This window comes from Dreissena polymorpha, chromosome 7, assembly GCF_020536995.1.
Source record: "Dreissena polymorpha isolate Duluth1 chromosome 7, UMN_Dpol_1.0, whole genome shotgun sequence".
NCBI classification, from domain to species: domain Eukaryota; kingdom Metazoa; phylum Mollusca; class Bivalvia; order Myida; family Dreissenidae; genus Dreissena; species Dreissena polymorpha.
In genome coordinates, this window is record NC_068361.1 from 16,478,436 (window position 1) to 16,486,640 (window position 8,205).

General features: G+C 35.8%; 1 long non-coding RNA gene across 1 annotated transcript; it reads right to left on the minus strand.

The window, feature by feature from the left end:
• Positions 1-929: 929 nt before the first annotated feature.
• Positions 930-7,674, minus strand: LOC127838573 (uncharacterized). The gene is made up of 2 exons (XR_008029863.1): positions 7,302-7,674; positions 930-2,731 (listed from the first exon to the last, which is right to left on the minus strand). It is a non-coding gene; the product is annotated as an uncharacterized LOC127838573 (long non-coding RNA).
• Positions 7,675-8,205: the final 531 nt, after the last annotated feature.

The window sequence follows — 8,205 nt, forward strand, 5'->3', positions numbered from 1 at the left end:
TTAATTAAGTTATGTGTGACTGGTAGACTATTTTCAGTCAATATAATGAAAATGATGGCATTTTGAAAGGAAAGTGCTAATGATAATGAAATGTTTGAAAATGGTTTTGAGATCAATCTGAAGGCAGGGCAAAGTTACTAATACCATCACAATAAATGAACAAGTACTTCGTGCTGAGATCAATTTAATGAACACAATGTATCAACATTAAAGGTAATTGTTATTATCATCAAAGCTTAATATAACTTGACATAATGAACTATTAACTAATAATCTAGCTCTACACAATGATTTTAAAATGTTTGGAACAAGAATGGTATCATGCAATTCCGTCCTTTTGTGTGAGTATACATGTAAACATATGTTCTGTAAATGTACAAGGGCTAAATAACAAAGACAAATGCACTCAAAGTTTCAAATGGTTACACAAAAAAAGTAATATATGTCTTTTTTATACAGGAAAGTCACCTAAAACATACCTTAGCAAAAACATTGACAAACAAAGTGGTTGGGACGGAGATATTTATCTTAGCGGACAACATACAAATAAACAAGGCATCGCTTGTCTGAGTAAAAGTCATACAGGAATAACAGTGGATTACTTGAACGAAATAATTATTGGCAGACACGCAAGTATAGATATAAAAATACACGAAAAACAATTAACATTAATGAACGTTTACGGTCCGAACATAGATGAATCCAAATGTTATAATAAATAACCAAGATAAGAACATTAGTCGGAGAGGATTTTAATAATGTTCTTAACCCATTATTAGAGATAAAAGAAATGGAAATCTTTATACTCACTCCAAAAAAGGAACATTTTGAATAACATTATTGAAAACTACAATTTGATAGACATAAGGCATACAGTTTATCATAATGAAAGAAAATTCACCTGGCACTCAAACACAAAAACAGCAATATTTTGGAGATAAGATTTTTTTAAATATGCGAGTCTATTTGCAACCTTATCAACACATGCAACTTAAAAACCAGGATTTATGACTGATCACTCGATAGTTGAACTTTAACTGCATGAAATACAACCTGAAAGAGGCCCAAGGTACTTTAAAAGTTAATAATAGCTTCTGAAAAGATACACAATATCAAACACAAATATAACAGGTAATAACCAATACAGTTTAAGATAACAAAGATGCAAATCCAAACACCTTATGGGAAATAATTAAAGGCAAGATACTTAACACAACAATAAGATGCACGTCATTTAAAACAACAGGGCCGTTAGGCCCTAAGGCGCGCACCTGAGAGCAAAAGGAACTAGACTATTCTGGACAAATGCAAACTGATTCATGAAGATTAGACCAAAAAAGTGACTTTCAACATGTTTATTCTTATATTTGACCTAGCGACCTAGTTTTTAAGCTCATATGACCCAGTTTCAATCTTCGCTAAGATTTCATTGGGACAAAATAATGTTTTGACCAAGTTTCATGTAGATTGGCCAATAAATAAGGCTAATATAGCGTCAACAAGTTTTCACTAAAGCCATATAAGGACAACTGCCCCCCCCCCCCCATCATTAGAACAAATGTTCTGACTAAGTTTCATGAAGATTGAACAATGAATTTGACTTCTACAGAGTGAACAAGTTTTACTATAGCCATAATAGGAAAACTGCCCCGCCCCCTGGCGGCCATGTTTTTCTTCCAAACGGAACCATTTTTGAACTTGTCAAAGATTTTATTGGGACACATGTTCCGACCAAGTTTCATGATGATTAAACAAAAAATGTAACTTCTAGAGTCTTAACAAGGTTTTACAATAGCCATATTAGGAAAACTGACACGCCCCCTGACACCCAGGTTTTTCAACAACAAGAAGCATTTTCGAACTCGTCCAAGATATTAATGGGACACATGTTCTGACCAAGTTTCATGAAGATTGGACAATAAATGTGACCTCTAAAGTGTTAACAAGGTAAATGTTGACGCTGCACGACAGACAAGGCACAAAAGGCGATCTAAAAAGCTCACCATGAGCACGTTGTGCTCAGGTAAGCTAAAAAAAAAGAAACACACAAACTTGAAAATGAGGCCATAAAAGTCATTGAAGCACTTGAAAAACAGATGCATAAAAGAAACACAAATTATGCCACCTCCATTGAAGAAGGAAATTCTTACAAAACAAGGGCTGTTTGTAAAACATGCATGCCCCCCTATATGGGCTATAAGTTGTAGTAGCAGCCATTGTGTGAATACGTTTTTTGTCACTGTGAACGGTGGTAGTGGTGTAGTGGTGGTGGTGGTGTAGTGGTGGTGTAGTAGAAGTAGTAGTAGTAGTAGTAGTAGTAGTAGTAGTAGTAGTAGTAGTAGTAGTAGTAGTAGAATAAGTAGTAGTAGTAGTAGTAGTAGTAGTAGTAGTAGTAGTAGTAGTAGTAGTAGTAGTAGTAGTAGTAGTAGTAGTAGTAGTAGTAGTAGTAGTAGTAGTAGATGTAGTAGTAGCAGCAGTAGCAGCAGCATTACAATACCAATACTTAAGAATGATCAAATGGGAAAAGGTAACCTAGCACTGGCAGTAAATATGGGGCTCATTTACAGGTCAGATTTGGAATCTCTGCTGTAAAATGAGATTTTAAATGAATTAAAGGGAGGCAAATGCTGTAATAAAAAGAACATGCATAAACGGTAGTTGTTTCCCTTGTTTGAACCATGCTAAATCCTTAAAATGCCTATTTCCAGTAACTGTGACCTTCACCTGTGACCTTTGACCTAGTGACCTCAAAATCAATAGGGGTCATCTGCGAGTCATGATCAATGTACCTATGAAGTTTCATGATCCTAGCCCCAAGCATTCTTGAGTTATCATCCGGAAACCACCTGGTGGATGGACCGACCGACCGACCGACATGAGCAAAGCAATATACCCCCTCTTCTTCGAAGGGGGGCATAAAAAAAATATAATAGAAGGAATTTATCACACACACCTCAATGGCATAATACTTCGAGCCAGGCACATCATGTTGAACACAATGAAAACAATACAAAATACTGTGCAAACATTTTCAAACGAAGAAGCAAACACAAAACTATACACAGACTAGTAGTTGATGGCAAAGACATATCAAATAAAAGCCAAATAATAGAAGAAGCCTATTTTTTGAAACACTATAAACGAAAGAATGTCGAAAATAACAACCTCTGTAAAATAATAACACATCATGCTTTAAAGGAAGAGGAATAACAAGTATGTGAAGGATTACAAACTGAATATGAATATTGTGCAAATAATAGTACAAGCCTATTTTTTGAAACCCTATAAACGAAAGAATGTTGAAAATAACACCCTCTGTAAAAAAACACATCATGCTTTAAATGAAGAGGAAAAAGAAGTATGTGACGGATTACTAACTGAATATGAATGTGGACTAGCTCTTAAAGAAATGCAAAATAACAAAAGTTCGGGATCTGATAGCATCACTAACAAGTGTTATAAAATATTTTGGAACGATATTCAAACACATTTAACTAATTCACTAAATTATTCATTCATTTAACAATGGTGGTCTTACACGCGGAAAGCAAAGTGTTAACAAGGGACAAAATTGTCACAAAACCATGTTTTCATTGTGAAAAAAAATTCTGATTAAGGGAGAAAACTCAAACTGAACTTTTGAAATGAACAAACAAAATTAACCCCCTTTGTAAGTTTGTTTTTAAAAAAAATCTATTTTTAGTCGTGGCGACCTTGACATTGGAGATATTGACGTGATTCTTTCGTGCGACACACCGTCCCATAATGGTGAACAAATGTGCCAAATGATTTTAAAATCTCACAATGAATGACATAGTTATGGCCAGGACAAGCTCATTTATGGCCATTTTTGACCTTTGAACTCAAAGTGTGACCTTGACCTCGGAGATATCGAAGTAATTATTTCGTGCGACACACCGTCCAATGATGGTGAACAAATGTGCCAAATGATTTTAAAAACTGACAATGAACGACATAGTTATGGCCCGGACAAGCATGTTCCGCCCGCCCGCCAGCCAGCCAGCCAGCCCGCCCGCATTCGCCAATCTAATAACCAGTTTTTTCCTTTGGAAAACCTGGTTAATGATAATGAAATGTTCAAAAAATGGTATCGAGATCAATTTCAATGAAGGCAGGGCATAGTTACCAATACCATTGTAATAAATGAACAAGTACGTAGATCAATTTAATGAACAGAATGTATCAACGACATGGAAGGTTATTGTTTTTAACGTCAAAGCGTAATATAATTTTGCATAATTTAGTATCAATAAATAATCTAGCTCTACAAAATGATTTTAAAATGTTAGAAACAAGAAAAGTGGCATGTATTTCTCCTCCTTTTGTATGAATATTAACATATGTACTCTAAATGTAAAAGGGCTAAATAACAAAGACAAACACACTTAAATTTTCAAATGGTTAGACGAAAAAAAGTCTTTTACAGGAAAATCACATCACACGTACCTGTGCACAAACATTGAAAAGTGCATGGGACGGAGATATTTATCTTAGCGGACAACATACAAATAAACAAGGCATCACTTTACTGATCAAAAGTAATACAGGAATAACAGTGGATAACTTGAAAGAAATAATAATTGTCAGACAAGCAAGTATAGATATAACAAGCAAATTTGTTGAATTGATATCCCCCGCCAATATGCTGCTGGACACAAGTGTTATATTTGACACTCAAAAAAGCATTTTTTCAAGATAAAAAGGGCCATAACTCCATTATTAACAGATAATGTACAATGCCATTTGGCGTGAATTATTATCTTATCAATATATATACTCATTCAAAGTTTCAATGAAATCCGCCAAAGCACTCCCAAGATATAGCTGCTGACACGCAAACAAATGCATTTTTTCAAGATACAAAGGGCCATAACTCCATTATTAACAGATGGTGTACAATGCCATTTGGTGTGCATCATCCTCTTATTCATATATATACTCATACCAAGTTTCAATGAAAACCGCCAAAGCACTTCCAAGATATGGCTCCGGACACAAAAGAACCTGAAGTAAAAAGCATTTTTTCAAGATACAAAGGGCAATAACTCTGTTTTTAACAGATAGATGGTATACAATGCCATTTGGCGTGCATCATCCTCTTATGCATATATATACTCATACCAAGTTTCAATGAAATCCGCCGAAGCACTTCCAAGATATGGCTCCGGACACAAAAGTGCCTATAGTAAAAAGCATTTTTTTCAAGATACAAAGGGCCATAACTCTGTTTTTAACAGATGGTGTACGATTCCATTTGGCGTGCATCATCCTGTTATGCATATGTATATACACACAGTCGTCGAAATTCGCACTAGTCCGACAGCAAAAAACTAGTTGCTTGTACAATTCATTTAACAAAACAAGTTCGAATTTCATTTTCAATATTTGTAAACGAAGTTTTGAGCCGCTTAAATCAACAGCTGCTTATGTTTTAACACACTGCGCGCACGTGCTGGCCAATCAGCCGATAATTGGATTACTGCGCATAAAGCGCATGGTTTTGTGGTTCCCGGATTATTATTATGTAAAATAAATCTTTTGCGTTTCGTTCGGGACACAGAGAGTAATGGCCGAACAGTTGTCATTGAAGTACGTCGTTGAGGAATGCAAATCTGAGGTAAGTGTGATTGACGCATTTGTCAACTGGCTTTTTGTAGAATAACCTAGCACTAAATTGCTTATATATTTTCTGGTGGTTCAGGTTTGCTCTCTCTTTCACATGGATATATGGGATACATTTCTGCTAATTTTTTACCTAAACTTAATGTATATATTTATAATTGTGATTAAATTGAAATCCGTGTGTGAAATTAATTTCTTCTTATTTCAGGATCCGAAAGAGGCTGGCTCAGATGAAGAGGAAGCTGACTTGGATGAGGATGAAATTAATAAGAGTGTTGTATTGTGTTCTAAAGATTGAATAAATAAATGCTTCTTTGGATGTTGTATGTTATGTTTATCTGCATTTTTAACAAAAATGTTTGGGCTAGTAAAATCTGATTCAGGCTACTTCGAATTCGCATATTACTAGCCCCACTTGCTTGTAGATTTACATTTCAATGACTGTACACATACCAAGTTTCAATGAAATCCGCCAAAGCACTTCAAGATATGGCTCCGGACACAAAAGTGCCTAAGTAAAAAGCATTTTTTCAAGATACAAAGGGCCATAACTCTATTTTTAACAGATGGTGTACAATGCCATTTGGTGTGCATCATCCTCTTATGCATATATATACTCATACCAAGTTTCAATGAAATCCGCCAAAGCACTTCCAAGATATGGCTCCGGACACAAAAGTGCCGGACAGACAGATGGACGGACGGACAATGCCAAAAGAATATCCCCCCACCTCTGGCGGGGGATAATTATACACAAAACACAATTAACATTAATAAACGTTTACGGCCTGAATATAGATGAATCCAAATTTTATGAAACATTACATTCCGATAAAATAAATAACAAAGATAAAAACATTTTAGTTGGAGGTGATTTCAATTTTGTGTTTAACGCATAATTAGAGATAAAAATAATGGAAATCTTATACTCACTCCAAAAATAGGAACATTTTGAATAACATAGTTGAAAACTACAATTTGATGGCATAATGCTTCGTGCACGGGCACAGCATGTTGAACACAATGAAAACAATACAAAATACTTTGCAAACAATGAACAACTTACAAACGAAAACAAAACTATACAGAAACTTGTAGTTGATGGCAAAGACATTGTTTTATAATAATAAGCTAAAAATGGGGGTCACCAGTGAAAACGAAAAGTTCCGGCTTTACAATCAAGGCTACCCCCCTTTTCCAGAAACGCCATACTGAATTTGAGATTTTTATATGTGAGCATTAAGATGAGCAAAATGTTCAAAAATTATTATAAAAAGATAAAACAAGGGCTGTTTGTAAAACATGCATGCCCCCCATATGGGCTGTCCGTTGTAGTGGCAGCCATTGTGTGAATACGATTTTTGTCACTGTGACCTTGACCTTTGACCTAGTGATCTGAAAATCAATAGGGGTCATCTGCGGGTCACGATCAATGTACCTATGAAGTGTCATGATCCTAGGCAAAAGCGTTCTTGAGTAATCATCCGAAAATCATTTTACTATTTCGGGTCACCATGACCTTGACCTTTGACCTTGTGACCTCAAAAGGGGTTATCTGCAAGTCATGATCAATCTACCTATGAAGTTTCATGATCCTAGGCGTATGCGTTCTTGAGTTATCATCCGAAAACCATTTTACTATTTCGGGTCACCGTGACCTTGACCTTTGACCTAGTGACCTCAAAATCAATAGGGGTCATCTGCGAGTCATGATCAATCTACCCATGAAGTTTCATGATCCTAGGCGTATGCGTTCTTGAGTTATCATCCGGAAACCATTTTACTATTTCGGGTCACCGTGACCTTGACCTAGTGACCTCAAAATCAATAGGGGTCATCTGCAAGTCATGATCAATCTACCCATGAAGTTTCATGATCCTAGGTGTATGCGTTCTTGAGTTATCATTCAAAAACCATTTAACTATTTCTGGTCACCGTGACCTTTGACCTAGTGACCTCAAAATCAATAGGGGTCATCTGCGAGTCATGATCAATGTACCTATGAAGTTTCATGATCCTAGACCCAAGCGTTCTTGAATTATCGTCTGACAACCACCTGGTGGACGGACCGACCGACAGACTGACCGACAGACCGACATGAGCAAAGCAATATACCCCTTCTTCTTCGAAGGGGGGCATAAAAAAGAGGAAAAGCCTATAATAAACCCATAAACATATAAACATACATACATCTCATATATCATGTGTGAGACGAAACCTACTCAGTGCAGTAAGATTTGCTAACCTTGTTTGAAATTGCATGTGAAATGCGTTCTTCTATGAATAAGACTTGAAAATGTTACAGGGAAATAAGAACATTAATAATTAAGTAACAAGGCACATATAATCATTCAATCAAACACGTTTAAAGGAAAATAGATTTATCAATGTATCAATGACTAGTGATACTAGTGATATTAAACATTAAACTTATTATGACAAACAAAACAAATACACGATTGTCATGGTAGTTCTTTGAAGAACTTTGACAGGTTGGAATAAGTGTCTCCAAAAGACGCTTGGCATTGGTGACCCTGGGCTGACCGTCAAAGTTATTTATTA